This window comes from Scylla paramamosain, chromosome 3 (assembly GCF_035594125.1).
Source record: "Scylla paramamosain isolate STU-SP2022 chromosome 3, ASM3559412v1, whole genome shotgun sequence".
NCBI lineage: Eukaryota > Metazoa > Arthropoda > Malacostraca > Decapoda > Portunidae > Scylla > Scylla paramamosain.
Window position 1 is genome coordinate 15,420,922 of NC_087153.1, and position 16,579 is coordinate 15,437,500.

At 42.3% G+C, this 16,579-nt stretch overlaps 1 long non-coding RNA gene across 2 annotated transcripts in view; it reads left to right on the forward strand.

Moving 5' to 3' along the window:
- The first annotated feature begins 11,738 nt into the window (after nt 1-11,738).
- LOC135091259 (uncharacterized) overlaps nt 11,739-16,579 on the forward strand; it is a 185,719-nt gene continuing 180,878 nt past the window's right edge. Inside the window, exon 1 of one of the 2 annotated variants that reach the window (XR_010262452.1) lies at nt 11,739-12,032. This is a non-coding gene — a long non-coding RNA (uncharacterized LOC135091259). The remainder of the gene's footprint in view (nt 12,033-16,579) is intronic. The other variant, XR_010262455.1, reaches the window with a different exon arrangement.

Genomic DNA, 16,579 nt, shown 5'->3' on the forward strand with positions numbered 1-16,579 from the left:
AAAAGTAGAGAATTATTTTGAGAAGAAATTAAGAGTGAGTGTGTGTGTGTGTGTGTGTGTGTGTGTGTGTGTGTGTGTGTGTGTGTGTGTGTGTGTGTGTGTGTGTGTGTGTGTGCGGAAGGGAGATGTAGGGAGTAGAGAGAGAGAGAGAGAAAGAGAAGTAGAGAGAGGGCACCAACCAACCATACCTATCCTATAATATGAAAACCAACACTGATCTTTCTTTTCTTATGACAACACATTGCGCTCCTGAATGGGGGGATGATGTCAGGGTCTGGTGAGGGACTTCGGGTGGCGAGCGGTGTCTGATGGGGCTGCTGGTTTTGTCCCTTTCCCGCACGCTCTCTCTCTCTCTCTCTCTCTCTCTCTCTCTCTCTCTCTCTCTCTCTCTCTCTCTCTCTCTCTCTCTCTCTCTCTCTCTCTCTCTCTCTCTCTTCTGTCCCTGGCCGTCCCAACACCCCAACACTCGCGAGGGAAAAGTTTAATTCCTTCTCGTTCCTCGCCTGTTACCCGAAGTTTACACACGACTGAAAACTCCATAATTTCATCCTCACATCCATGTCTCTCTCTCTCTCTCTCTCTCTCTCTCTCTCATCTCTCTCTCTCTCTCTCTCTCTCTCTCTCTCTCTCTCTCTCTCTCTCTCTCTCTCTCTCTCTTCAACGGCTCGTCTTCAGGTCACTCACCACTGCCACTCCCTAACAAGGCCTCTCTTCTTTCCTTTTCATCCAACACTTCACCACTTTCCTCCTCTTCTCGCTCTCTCACTGAATCTTCTCCTCTTCTCCAGTGCTCCCTTTCTCCCGGGTCGCCCCTCTCATTCGCTCTCTCACTGGGACTCCTCCTTTCACCGTAATGATATGCTTCACCCCCCTACGTATTTCCGCTTCAAGATTACCTGCTCTTCCTGCGATGTCACATAACCTGCCCCCAGATTTCTCGTTCGGCCTCACTACTGCTGGGGAAATCGATAGGAGTGTAGCATCACCACCCTTATGTTTCCTGTTTAGTGTTTAAATGTACTTGTAGGGTTGTTGGTTTGTTTTTTGGTTTATCTGGTTCATTTATTTGTCGTGCGTGTGTTTTTTCTCATGCGTGTGTGGTGTGTGTAGGGAAGATAAGGTGTATTAATGGTGTGTTGTGGTGAGGATAGGGAGAGGCTGATTGGTGTGGTAGCCAATCACTGTTTCCGTCCCCACCGACCGACGGCTGAGCAATGCCTGTCCCTGCTTAGTGGTATGAGAGAACACACACACACACACACACACACACACACATATGTCCCAGAGTGCAGTGCTATGAACCAGCACACTAATCTGGGAAGCGTTAATTAGAGCTTCACAACAAGGTTCATTATATGACTTACACACTAAACTGCTGTGGCTACCTCGGAGATATAGTAGCACCAGTAGAAGTTGTCCTTGCTATAGGCGAAGTACAAGTGTTATGAAATGTTCTCGATATTCTTTTCGTGCGTTAAAGGCAAAGAAAAAGTAACAAGCGCGGAGGCCTAAATACCAGATCACTAGGAATTTCTTGAGGTAAAATAAGAGAGCATTTTTTTTTTTTTTTTTTTTTTAGTCTTTTATTAATATGCTGTGTCCTGCTTCTTTCCTTGATGCGTCCCAAACACCTTGAAATATGGATGTTGTATAAAAAAAAAATATATATATATATATATATATATATATATATATATATATATATATATATATATATATATATATATATATATATATATATATATATATATATATATATATATATATATATATATATATATCATTATGTTATTTTCTTAGGTTAGTAAGTTTCTCTGGAAACACGCACAGACGTTTTGGGAAGGACACATCGACCTGGAAGAATAAAGGAAATAAAGGCCACATACAAGGGGAAACATAGCTCAAGACTCAAACATTTCCTTTTCTGTCAACAACAAAGAAGTCAGTAACTTTTCTAAGAGAATAAAGTAACATAATTACCGAGACTTGACGCGTCGATTGAAATAAGAGTCTAAATTATCTATGTCCTATGAATATGTCGTCATGAAAAATTCCTCCAGGAAGTTATGGAACACGTCACCTCCCGCCCTTGTGTAAGAAGCGGCAGGATAGCCTTGCCTTTAGTAGTCTCCTCCCTGACTGGTGGTAGCTTCCGCCCAATGCTGGAGGGTGCAAGTCACAAAGACATATGAAACCCTAGATAGTCTCCTTCCCGTATCCCTCCCCAGGCCGTGACCTGAGCTGAGGAGGGTCTAGGCTGGCGAAGTTAAGAATGGACAAAGGAAATACAATTTTGACCACAAGGGGTTCACGGGTCGGCCATCTGACGCCGCCACAGGATCACAAAGCCCTTATTACCCGTCAGTTGCTCCCCGCCCTTCAATCGAGGCCACGGAGACTGAGACGGGGAGAGGTTTCTGTTCCCTCTTCCTTCCCTCACTGAACCTCCGCACCGCCATTATTTGGAAGCCACACACCAGCTGACGCCTTGATGGGAGTCTCGCCATCGTCTGGGGAGAAGGAAACGAGCAGTGAAGTACTGGGTCGCTCTTCTTCAGCCAATATATCTCCGTGCTCTGCCATAACACATCCCTTTCCTGTAACGCACACGGCTTGTCACAAACCCAGCCTCTCAATAACCCATCGCGCCTTCAATAACTTGCACCTTCCTGCCATACCATGCTCTTTCATCCCATAACACGGAGGCTCAGGCAATCTCCCTCAATACCCGGTTCTTGGCCCCTCTTTCTTATTCCAGGCCTCTTCAATAACTTAGCCCTCTTTTCCTCTTCAGCAATATATCCGTCCCCCTGCGCCTTCCCTTCTCTCCTCCCGGCCTTCCTTTCCCTTTCCTGCTCAGGGAAACACAAATAATAGTAAAGCCGAACTGATGGTTGCTGTTTTTTTTTTTTTTTTCCTCCGAGACAAGAGACGGACGAAAGAGGAACATTGGAGGTGGAGATGGGGGAGAGAGAGAGAGAGAGAGAGAGAGAGAGAGAGAGAGAAAGAGCTTAGTGTGTGTGTGTGTGTGTGTGTGTGTGTGTGTGTGTGTGTGTGTGTGTGTGTGTGTGTGTGTGTGTGTTTAATTCATACAGTTAATAGTTGCAGTGCTCTTAAATTAGTTCCTTTATTTCCTGACTTTATTTAATTATCTCCCTCTAAACTTATATTACATTCTTAATAGCACACATACGTTTAGTTTTCACTTATTTCACTACGAATCACTGGTTTCCCTTGAATTCCACTTTTTTTATTTTACTTTTCATCCATGGCTTCCTTTCACGAGAACAGTCCGTCACTGAGTCTATCTTACTGAATCAACTTCTCTATAACATGGCGGCGTACGTACACATACAACATTGCCTTCTTCCCCACATACGTTAGCTTTCCTTTCCTTAACGAATTTATGACAACGTGCAGCACTGTATTCTGATTCTTTACGCGCTGATGAGCCACCGCCCTGAAGCGCCATTAGGGTCATTTCCTCTCCTCACTTTTCCATCACTTCTAAAGCAAGACCATTCCATTCTCTGTGTCCCTGGAAATGTATTACCGTTAATTTTATATTCCGTCGAAGGGATTGAAATTTTTTGATGATACGCGTAGTTCCAGATAGACTTCCTTCCTCTTTGTTATTTTATCTCTTGCCTTCATTTGCTTCGACATGTTTTTTTTTTTTTTTTTTGGCGGGGAATGGTGTTTAGTCGTAGTATGAACAGTTTCAGGGACGTTCCTGTTGTATTTTTTTTTTCTGTTTATATTTTTTTAACAAGTTCAGTTTTAAAGGGTGGATGTGTTTTGCAAGCATGTACTTAGCTATTTTTCCACCTTCGCCAGCAAAACGTTATGGATAGCAAACCGAACATCTTTACATAAACATCTGTAATCCTTCAAATGTTGCACTCATGTTTCGTTTTGCCATCATATTTCATTCCCACAACCTTTCTATTCTACCCAAGCTATTACATTCTCCTTCAAGCATCAACATTCATCACCACAACCTTTCTATTCTGCTTAAGCCTCGTTCTTTTTTTAATTATTATCGTTAACTTTCACTCTTCACTCATTTCCTGTAATATTATTGTATCAACATTTTCTCAGGAGCTGAAACTCATCTGCCAAAGCAAGCCATTAGATGATTACAGACTCGTGAACACTTATACCGAAGCAAGGATTCGAACCATGGCGTGGCGTGTATGAAGGAAAAACTTTACCAATCGGTGGCCCATACTCTTTGTTGGTCTGTATTTGCGGTGACATTATCTAAGAAGTGGTACATACTAGAAATTAGTGGCAACAGCACCAGAAGTAGTAGTAGTAGTAGTAGTAGTGGTAGTAGTAGTAGTAGTAGTAGTAGTAGTAGTAGTAGTAGTAGTAGTAGTAGTAATAGTAGTATTTGTTTTTGTTGTTGTTGTAGTAGTAGTAGTAGTAGTAGAAGAAGAAGTACCAATAGCAGGAAGAGGAGGGGGAGGAGGGGGAGGAGGAGGAGGAGGAATAGTAGTAGTAGTTGTAGTAGTAGTGGTAGTAGTTCTTTCAACAACATTAACAATAAACAAAAATTGTCTTCACTGGTACACAGCGTAACGTGAAACCATGTAAATATTATAAAACAACCTTTCCTTTAAACTCGAAACTGTGAACGGCTGGCTTTTGGCTCAAAATAACACTATTTCCGTGCAGCATTCCTCCTACACCTTTGAAGGAGTGAGCCGTGGGGCGCAACAGAGAGAAGGGAAGAGGAGGAGGAGGAGGAGTAGTAGTAGGAGGAGGCCCTGGTGGTGGAAATCGAGTTGGGTGGAGTGGTAAAAGCGGGAGTAGGCGTGAGTGGCTCGTGAAGGAGAGGAGTGACCACTGAATCTCGTTATGACAAAGCAGCACGTGTCAGGGTTTTGCTGCCGCTACTCCACACACACACACACACACACACACACACACACACACACACACTCACACACAGGATCTTTAACAATACATATTTGCCAGAACGTTCACTCTGATACTTCTATAAGAAATAAGAAAAAAAAAAAATAATTATCCTGAGGAAAAAAATATAAATAAGGATCAAGCCAGTGGTGCGGAGAATAATACAGTTAGTTGCACAAGAAAAGAGGAAATTAAGGGAACTGGTGCAGAAAGAGAGAAAACCCCATGATTAGTGACGCTAAGGTAAAAACGGAGAGCCTTGAAAGGAAGCGAAAAAGATGAAAGAACGGGATCGGGGAAATGGGGAAAGTGGGACAAAGGAACAGCTAAAACAAATGGTGGCGATAGAGGGCGTGGATGATAAGTAACGGAGACACAAACACCGTATCTCTCGCCTCCTAAGACTACCAAGACTATTAAACATTGCACGCCCGAGACGCAACAGCCAACGACACTCAGTAAAGAAACTCTCATACGTTCAAGAATTTTCCCTGCTACGGTCAAGGTGAAATATGTGATCAGATAAGAGAGATTCACTGCGCACCGTAAATGAGGCTCGACACGGCATTGCAATCGTCGGTAAACAAGCAACGATCTGTGCTTGAAAAGACGGCGTGGGAGTCAAATCACACACTCTTTTCATGAAGGAGTTATTTTGGCAGTAGTGAATAGTTTGCCTCAGGTTAGAAGTGAAGGACACGGGACAAAGAGGCGCATGACTGGATAAGGGAGTCGTTGGTGGCGTTCAATACTCACACCGGACTGAGAGATTGCGAAAAACAAAGGGATCCACATTTTATAACACGGTATTATTATGATAGTAAAGACAGCAGTTGCATGCAAAATAGGAAGCAATTTCGTGTGAACTACATGGAAGGAGATACATACAGTACAGTGCAGAGAATACTTCAACCATCTTAAATCATTAGGGGACGTGACAAGACTGCCCACGGAGCGTCCAAACGAATATTGTGCAGAGCTGGACGGTTGAAGAAAAAAAGGCCTGGTGTAGTAGCTCCTCAAGGCAGCCTCTAGTGGTCGTTGTCCTCCACACACCAAAGAGCCAAGCGGAGATAAGATGACGAGCAGCAGACAATGGGACCCCCTGACACTCCAGGTCGCGCCGGGTCGATCCGTTCCGAGAAGCTAATTATGAGTCGTGGTGATAAGGTGACGCGTTGATCGTTCATGTCACAGCAGCGCAAGGTGCGTAGTAAAGACTGCCTCAGTGCCACCAGTAGTGTACGTCGATGTTGACTGAATCCTCTGAGTTAGTAGTCAGGATAGGTTTAGAGTTCGCATTCTTGAACGTTTCATCATCCTGTCCCTTATAGTATAGTATAGTATAGTATAGTAGTGAATAGAAAGTGATTCATGGAATACCAATAGAAAACGTTTGACATTGCAAGTGTTAAAAAGGAAAACTTAAAGGTGATAATATTGGTAATGATGAGTCACACTAAAATTCTCTCTCTCTCTCTCTCTCTCTCTCTCTCTCTCTCTCTCTCTCTCTCTCTCTCTCTCTCTCTCTCTCTCTCACCCTTATATATGATTCACAGGAATTCTGATGACTTTCAAGGTACCATAGAGCATTTTTTTTGTCTTTACTTCTTGTCAAGTGATGGGAAGGGATGATGGACCCGAAGAATCCAATAAAAAAACATGGAGGAACTGCAGGCACGTGAAACTAAAAAAGAAAAAAGAAAAAAAGAAAACATTGAAAGGGAAGAGGAAGAGTGGAAACGAGAACAGATGAAAAAGGATCTAGGACAGAGAAGAGAGATCGGCATGGGATCCGAGAAATGAGGCTGGGGGAGAGAGAGAGAGAGAGAGAGAGAGAGAGTGAGGCAGGGAGACGAGATCAGGTGGAGAGGAAGAAAGAGGAGGAGGGGCAGAGAGCAATGGACGGTAATGAGAGGAAATGTTGGGTCTGAGGGTAAGGCAAAAGCAGTTTTCTATTGTCTGGTAACGTGCCACACTCACTTCCTGGATGTTTAGCGTTACGTAGATTGCCTGCAGATCACTCGACTGTACAATGGAGTCATAAAACATAGAGGAAGTGTTCAGCTGGCGATCAACATACCGCACTTACTCATTAAGTGGCTATTAAGAAAAGTTTAAATTCTCTCTCTCTCTCTCTCTCTCTCTCTCTCTCTCTCTCTCTCTCTCTCTCTCTCTCTCTCTCTCTCTCTCTCTCTCTCTCTCTCTCTCTCTCTCTCTCTCTCTCTCTCTCTCTCTCGCTCCCTCCCCCTGTCCCTCTCTCTCCCTCCCTTGCCCTCCACCTCCGATCATTACAGACGTACTCTCGCCTGCTAATGGTCACCGCCCGCCTCCTCAGTCCCTCCCATTGCAGTCCCGGTACACGAGGTGGAGTTAACATTACGCAGGTGCTTCCCTACGAGTCGCGCTGCTGTCGTGAAGGATCCAGTAATTGTCCAGCGGGAAAAAATAGTCCCTTTACTATTTTTTCCCGTCCGATGCAATTTTGCGGGAAAGAAATACGAGGAAACTTTTCTCTTCTTCCCTTTATCAGTTTTCAATTCCAGCGAGAGTCGGAGCGAGTGCGTGAGAGGGGTCGGCGCTCCCCACTGGGCGGTCCCGGGCAAAAAGTACCGGCAGCGAATTTGTCACAGGTCAGAAAAAAAGGGTTAAAAGTGGTAACGAAGCTTGCACGTTGTAAAAGTTTTGTGTTTTTTTATCGTAAAATGAAACGTGAACTTCTATGGAGCGAAAAAAAAAATAGGTTGGGAAACCGTAAAAGCAGGAAACATTTAGCGTGACGGAAAAAAGATAAAACCGAAACGTATTGTGGAGCAGAAAATAAAAGCTGTGATGATTCAGGCCATCGGGAGGCTGTGTGTGAAGTGTGCATCTCCAAAACACCGCAGCGGGAATGTATGAGGATAATGATAATAATGATGGTGGTAATACTGATGGTGATGATATTAGTAATAAAGGTTATTGATATTGTTAATACTACTTTTTTATCATTATTATTCGTGCGTGTAGGTGTTGCGTTACGTTTGTCAGCGTAGTCCAGAAATCAAGTATTTAATTTCCTCTTCAGAGTTAGAGAAGGCGATGCAATATAAAGACTAGCAGATTAATCTTTGTCATTCAGGCTGTTGTGTCAGAATACGTCCATCACTGAATAATTTTCTTTACCTCTTTGTCGTAATTTTATAACTGGCCAGAGAAAATTCGTAAATATCTCCTGAAATCATGTATTATTTTTCATCAGAGTCACGAAATATGTTGCAGCCTAATGAATTAATCCTTGTCATTCAATTTATTCCATCAAAATATATCACTAAATAATTTTCCCTGCCTTTTTTTGTCGTAATTTTATCGATGACAAAGAGAAAACTCCTAAAAATGTACTGATTAAAGAACCACCTGAATTTTGTAGACGTAAGCAATAATACAGATTTCATGTTGCTCGCCATAAATATCCCGTATGTTGGTGGCCAAGTGAATGTCACCCAGTAAGTTTAAGAGACACCACTTAGCAAACACTTGACAGCCTTCCGCACGTCTGTAGTGGCAGTGGGTACTCGCTCCATCCTACCTCCTCTGGGAATGGACTGGAAAAAGAAACAGAGAGCAGGAAAAAGGGACAAGATAGAAAATCGGAAACGCGTGTGACATAACCAGCCTTGTCCACATAAAAGGAAGGGACGCGAAGCTGAATTTCTCCTTTTTGTCTCTTTTTTTTTTTTTTTTTTTTTTCCTCCACACCGGCATGCAAGCGCGGCAAGGCTGTGTGGTGTGTGGTGGCAAGGGAGCGACGGCAGGTGTTGCGTGCAGCCGCTCCGTGCTGTAGCGAGCCTGGTTTTCTTATTATCGTGTGTTATAGTTTGACAGCGTATCATGGCGGAGCTTAGAAACAGCAACAACATCAACAGCAACAACAAACAACAACAACAAACAGCAACAACAACAACAACAACAGCAGCAGCAGCAGCAGCAGCAGCAGCAGCAACAGCAGCAACATCAACAACAACAACAACAACAACAACAACAACAGCAGCAGCAGCAGCAGCAACAGCAGCAGCAGCAGCAGCAGCAGCAGAAGCAGCAACAACAACAACAACAACAACAACAACAACAACAACTACTACTACTACTACTACTACTACTACTACTACTACTACTACTACAACGATAAGAAGAGGAATGATGGTAGTAGCAACGGCTGTTGTTGTCGTTGTTATAGCAGTAGCAGTAGTAGTAGTAGTAGGAAGAGGAGGAGGAGGAGAAGGAAGAAGAGGAGGATATGGTAGTGGAAGAAGAAAAGAGGAAGGAGTAGCAGCAGCAACAACAATAGCAGCAGCAGCAGCCGTAGTAGTAGCAGTAGTAGAAGGAGGAGGAGCATTAGTGGTAGTAATAATAATAGTAGTACCGGGACTTATAGTAGTAGCAGCAGCAGCAGAAACATCAGCGATGTACAAACTTTTCCTTTCACACTGTCCCTCCTCCCCCTCTCCTCCACCAAAAAAGGAAAATACAAGAAAGAAGTACATAGACTAATAGAAAAAAAAGTTGAGTGGCGAGTCCTTCTAGCCCATCTTTTTTTTTTTTTTTTACCAGTCCTTTACGGCAATCACAGAGACAGTAGGTGTTTGAATCCCCCAAGTTCACGACGCGGCACAGACGACAATAAAAGTAACTCGACAGCGGCAGATTAGCGTCGCGAGAAGCCACTGGGAGCCCGAGGGTGTCTGGGACAAAGTTTGGGCGCCTGCCGAACTCTCTTAATTTTATGTCAACGAATGAAAAATAGTTTGCGTGATTTTTCTTCCAGATCTGAGACTTCGTTAATGCGATGTGAAGTTTGCGTGTGGCTAGCGAAGGGCGCGGGAGGGGGAAGTGGGGAGGGAGGAATCACAATGAGGAGTGAGAAGAGGAGAAATGAGAAACGAGAGGAAAGAAACATCACAGGGTGCGTGGAAAGAGGAATAGGGGGAAGTGAGTAATATCGGAGAAGAAAGAGAAAACGCCATCACAAAGGAGGAGGATGAGGGAGCAAGCAGAGGAGAGAAATGATTTAGGAGACACTTTCTGCTCGTAACCAAAAACGAAGAAAGAAACGTGAAACTATAAATTGAATATTATCACTAAGAGGGAAAGAAACGTAAATAAATAACAGTTGGTAAGAGGAAGAAGCAAGGTACACAAAGGCGACTCTTACTCACCTGGGATGAATTTCCTTGTTACCTGTAATTACCGCCTGCTCAGAGAGGGAGACGAACGGAAATTGTCACCTTAGCCGCGTCTCGCATCGTACCCTGTGTCAAAACAACAACACTCATTCGGTCTTCATGCTCTTTTATAGCGAAGATAACCCTGGTATTTTCCTAACAAATCAAGCGAGTCATTTTCTTAGTATTAAAAGTGCTGGGTGACATCAAGCGTTGGTTTATTAAAGAGCCGAGCGAGTGTGAAGACAGAAACGTTATTTATCCTTATGTTACTTGTCTTCTCAAAACCTGTCGTGAAGAGAAATGATGAAACTACTAAAGAACAATACTTACGAGTCAAATTATACTCATTTACGCACATCTCATAAAAAAAAAAAAAAACCTGAATATTGCAAGGTCATAACCGGTGATCTTAACAATGGCGACACCAGCAGGAGTGTGGCGGGAACAAAGCAACAACAAAACGTGGAATGGGGTTCGCAGCAAATGTGGAGCAGCTGCCCTCAGGTGTCTAATCAAGCTGTTGAGTCCGCCATCCCTCCTCCCTTCGTTCTTTCCTTCCTTCCATTTGTCCTTTCATCCGTCCCACCCTTTATAAGAACCTGAACCATAAATCACCTCCTACCTTCCTTTCCTCCAACCTTGTCTCGTCGCCTCCTGCACCTTCTTCCTCCGTACCTTGCCTTCCCCTTCGTAACTTCCAGCGGACTCTTGTCATTTGTCCTTAAGAAGTCAACTAGAGTTTAATGTACTTCAGTTTCTACGCAGGTGATAAAGAGATTAACGTTAGCAGTTCAAAGTATTTTCCATTTTTAAGAAAGCAGCATGGTGAGCAGGAGGCGCCACAGCTAAGAGGATTACCACATTTCCTTCGCAAGTGCGACATTTGTCTGACTTTTTGAATTGCTGGTGATCTTCTCTATAATGTCATCGTTTTTCTTTTCACGCCACCAACAACAAGAAGCTCCCTAGATTACCGGAGTATCACGTGGACTTTCTGGGGATTTTTGCTAGAGAAAAGAAAAATACGCAGTTTCCTTTACTATATTATATCATCCCTATAAGGAATTAATTGTGTTTCACCTTTACGGGAGACATTCAGTCCTACGCTCAGCAAAGATTAGCTTGACATTACTTTATATATATATATATATATATATATATATATATATATATATATATATATATATATATATATATATATATATATATATATATATATATATATATATATTCTTTTTTTTTTTAATATAAACAATATTGCATCTCAAGCACATGCGAACCGATATTATTTAGCTGCATATACTTTAGAATATAAAACACATTAGAAAATGAACAGTCTAAACCATGGTATTCAAACCAATGCTTATCTGCTACTTTTACTATGAAGATCTACTTGACCTACTTTTCTACAAGATTCCCTACTTATTGCTAACGACTGTACGGATGCGAGATAAAAATTAGTAAGAATGAATAAACGAGGATCAAACAAAGATTGATGCAGTGATCCAGTGTGGCTTACGAACACTGAGGAACACTATACATATATATATTTTTTTCTATATATTTGTATAAACATGTGTTTGCTGCCCTCAAGACCGTATTCTAGATTTCTGGTAGTATGAATTTTTTCTTCTTTTTTTTTCCCCTCTTTCATGTGTCTTACAAATATTCCTTTGTTGCTTAAAATCTTGTGTATCATTCAGGAACCGAACTATCTCGAAGTAGGAAACCGAACCAGTTCGACTCACTCCAACCAGCCACTCGCCAGTGTCGGCCACTTTGTTGTGACGTGCGCGTGCGTGGTGGATTCTGTGCTTTCTCGAACACTTGTTTGGGGTTGAGGTGCACCAGAACTGCAGAACCCTAACCTGAAGCCTGCGGTCGATGGGCCATCAGCTCTGTTGAGTAAGTAATGATTCCAGATAGACAAGGATTTATATTGAATAATGAAAGTCTTGATGAGCCTCACTAACCGAGCCGGTGACGCAGCGGGACGGGACTCCAGTTGCCAGACCAATGGATTCCCATTTTATAATTTACTTCCTTCGTGTATTTTCATTAGTTAGTGCAGCACTTAGACCTTATTATCAGAAGTTAATGCTGTTCTACAGTAAATGCAAAATATTTTAAGGCTTAGGGACAAAAGAAAAAAAAATTAGTGGTGGTAGTGGTGGTGGCGGTGGGGACTGATGTAATGCTGCGCCGCCCTGCCTCCTCCCGCGTGGCCCAGCTGGCTATATACGTCTATGACCAGCAGTGCACGGCTGTCAGAACATCTGGTGACATATTACAGATGTGTCTAGAATCCTGTACCTAAACTGCGGTCAAGAGTCTTCACATACACCAGCACCGGCTCTTCCTTACCACCGCCACGCCTCGCTGCTGGTCTCTCCATAACAGTACACATCAATGCCATCACCTCCCTCCCTGTGTCGTCGCCACAACCTCCGCCATCACCATACCTACCCATGTTCTGTCCTTCCCCATCAAATTAATCACATGATGTCGGGGAAATATTTGTAGGTTTAGATCAGGCTGTAGTAAAGTTATTGGTTCATGGCATAACAACTAGAGGAGGAAATAAAAAAATAATTAATAGATCCGAAGTGCAAAGACACATTTAGGGAAGACTAATTTATGTCTGAAGAGAGGTGGTAGGAAGGAAACACCTGATCAGAAAAGCATAAATTTCCGGTAGAGGAAAACACATCCGACAGTACCAGCAATGTTGACTGCCAGAGATAGTGTGCAGCTTGGAAGTATATGTAGCTTTTTTTTTTATTATTATTATTCCAGAGAATGACTGTACAATGCCCGATGTAATGATTATGTATGTGCCAGTGTGCAAGCTATTGAAGTTCGTTCAATAAAAGTTCATAAATGTGTGAAAAAATCTGACAAAGCTTTGTTACAGTACATTTTTTTTTTTTTTTATATCAGGTAAATCAATTAAATGAATTAATTCGTGCGTTCATAAATCAATGTCTATCCAATCGCTTCAGTCTCACCGTTATATGAAAGCGAGTGCATTCTGATTTCCATTTACCTAAAGAATAAAAGAAATTAACTACGGATTGTTTTCACACCGGGAAGCAGGAATTGTGTTCATTCACTCAGCTGATGTTCTGCAGCTGGCACATTGGCGTGTTCTCCTCCCGCAGCCTGGATTTCATGAATGACAGCGAACATAATTATTGTTTCTTTTAGGATTAGCGGTATTTTGCTCTGAGTGATGATATTTGTAATGTTGGTGTTCTTGAATTGTGGTGTGCAGTGATGGTGTGCTCGTGGTCTGGCTGGTGTCTGAACCCGTTGTGCAAAAAAAGACAGTATTTATATATTATCATGTGATGTAATTTTGTTTAGGCATTATTGTTCCTTGTTTCGGTGGCGGCCAATAATAAGATGGATGTGTACTGTCTTTGCCCGTGGATTGTGAATTTACGTTGTATTCACTTATGAGCCACGTGCAGACTAGGCTTGACAATGCAAGACTTAAATGACAGTCACTTCAGCTAACAATATCCAAAACTCGCCGGTAACCAGACTACAAGATCGCTTCAGTTACTTTAATCCACCAGTCCATAGTCTGTTTCCATCCACACCATTTTATAGACACGCCAGGGTTTCTATATCCACTCTCCTCAGTATGTACATCTCTCACGCTTGTCACTGTTGGAGCTGAAGTGCTGTGGTGTGGTGCTGTGTAGTTTCACTCCTCTATGAAGTTGGAGAAAAGTATTGGACCAGTGTAAATAGACAGTGGTGTAACAATACATGAAAGCTGAAAGGGCAGATATAAAAGGAGACTGACCTGACATTCGTTGAGGGAAAGTCAAGGAGCAGGGTCAGAAGAAGCGTGCGAATATGTGTTAGTTATCCACATGTACAGTATTATTCAGCTTGTTGTTGATATAGATCGATAGATACATTATGAAGATAAAACGTTCATGAATTCAGAATCCTCCTTCCCATCTTGTCACCTCGAAAAACAAACGTGATGCTGCAGCTTTTCAACTTCTGCTGAGCATCGCTGCCAGAATATGGCGGCGAATCGCATGACCCAGAGCGGGATGCCTGAACACGAGGATGACGTCCAGTCCTCCTTTTCATGGCGCACTTCAAACTGCTCAGCCGAGGCTTGGTGGCCTCTTGCTCAGTGAGTGGCCCACGTGCCAAAGTCTGTCCCTCCTTGGACCAGCTGCCGACACGTCCACTCCTGAAAGTGTTTTTTTTTTTTTTCTTTCTCTCTTTTCTCCCTTCAAGAATTACATTTATTCATTCAATCATTCATTCATTCATTCATTCATTCATCCATTCATTCATTCATGTATTCATTCACTCACTCACTCATTTATTCAGCAAATCAAATGTTTCGAAGCCAATTTGATTCCCATTTAGGAACTAGTTTGTGAAACCATTCTCCCTTCAAGACTTATTCAGAGTTGGCGGTGACGAGAAATGTGTTGCGGCGCGCTGTGCAGCAGAGGTAACGGGGAGGAAAATGCGTTTACCTAAGTTTAGGATGTGAAACCTATATTGTTATCACGGAGACTGTCATTAAATACAGTAGAAGGTGCAGCAGTAGCAGCAGCAGCAGCAGCAGCAGCAGAAGTAGTAGTAGTAGTAGTAGTAGTAACAGCAGTAGTAGTAGTAGTAGTAGTAGTAACAACAGCAGCAGTAGTAATAGTAGTAGTAGTAGTAGTAGTAGTAGTAGTAGTAGTAGTAGTAGTAGTAGCAGCAGCAGCAGCGGTGGTGATAAAGGTAGTGGTAATAATACATTGATCATTACAATACCACGCTCCTCACCACAAACCTGCAGCCCTTTATTGCTTCCAAGACGACAGTACAGACAAATCTGTTTAAAAAGTAGAACATGGCTGTAGTACGTCCACTTTATCCGCACTCTAGCTCTGTCCTGGCGTGTATTCCAGTACTTGTTGTTTGGGTTTCTTTCTGGTGTCACGTTCAGCCCCTCATCGCGGAGTTACCAATCTCACAATCTTCGTATTTTTCAACTTCATCTTTTTACTATCCTGGCGCGACTAATATCTCTTAGGATGGAGTCAAGTCAACGGTCTATCTCTTGTATTTTGTTGCTATCCACATTTCTTGCCCGCCTTCATTTTTCTTTGTTATTATTAAGATTTTAACACTTCATCTTTTAACATTCCGACGCGAGCATTACCTTTTAGGAAGGAGTCAGTGTATTTCTGTTGCTAACCACAAGTCTTGCCCACTTTCAATTTTCTCATGATGGTTTTTTTTTTTTTTTTTATGCCCGTTATTTTGGTGTGTTAATTTATCTATGGCCATCTCTCTCTTTTTTTTTTTTTTTATTCATTCTGAACAAGAACCACTTCCTCGCTTTTTCACACCAACCTATTCTTTGTTTGACTGTTTCTCACGTATCACACCTGAACACTATACCTGTCAGCAAAATTCGCACCACCAGCCACTCACTATCCTGAGGGAGGAGCACGTTTTTAAAAATGCTACGAAACAGGTGGTACAAAATTATGATACACAGCGAGTAAAGACCACGACACGCCAGTAAGTCCCTAAGCGGGCGAATGACATGAAGTGTGTAAGTGTATCGGGACGTATTTTTAAACCGTGCACAGTGTTCACGGTGGCGGAACATAAAGATTGCGATGCTTGCAGGAAGAAAAAGTTATAAAACAAATGCACCTAACTAGTTAAGTTAATAAGAGTGAGATCAGTTAGGTTGTGTCCCAAGTACGTATAAGGAAACACCTGCTGATATCTTGACATAAAAAGAAAATTTATTCTAGTGTATGTTATATGCTACCTTCCCCGCCACTTATATGTATGTAAAGATGCGTCTAGATTCTTTCCTTTCACAACCAGATAAACAGTTTCCAAGTCTTCAGGGTCAGACGTTAAATTCTAATAGCCATTGTTCATAGGCCCTATGAGTATTATGTGAGAACCTTTGGTCTAATTAAATGAAACGGTGGAGGTAGGCGTGGATGAGTGTGAGTGTCAAGGGCGAGACAGACAAGTGGTTAGCAGTCTGGTACAGTTATTGTGATTAGAGAGATGATGATGATGATGATGATGATGATGATGATGAATGAACGTGCAGCGTATCTACATCACACTTGCTCTTCCTCACGTACACACACTTGTAAATGAAAGGTTTCTTTTAACTTCCCTTTTTCTGATCTCATCTTTTAACACTCATTCTGATCATTTTTTGTTCCCTGAGATCCACGCGTTTTCTCTCGTCTTTTTTAAAACAGCTTTATCAGGAACTACTGTGATGTTGCGTTGCTGTAGTTATATAACGGATCTTTTCTTTCTTTTTTTTTTAAGACCCTTTTACTTGTTCATCTCGTAATTTTTCATCCTGATCTCAGCTTCTGTATTTTTTTTTCTTTGGTTTCACTGATAACACGTAACGATGAATATTTCGCTTTGCCCACAAA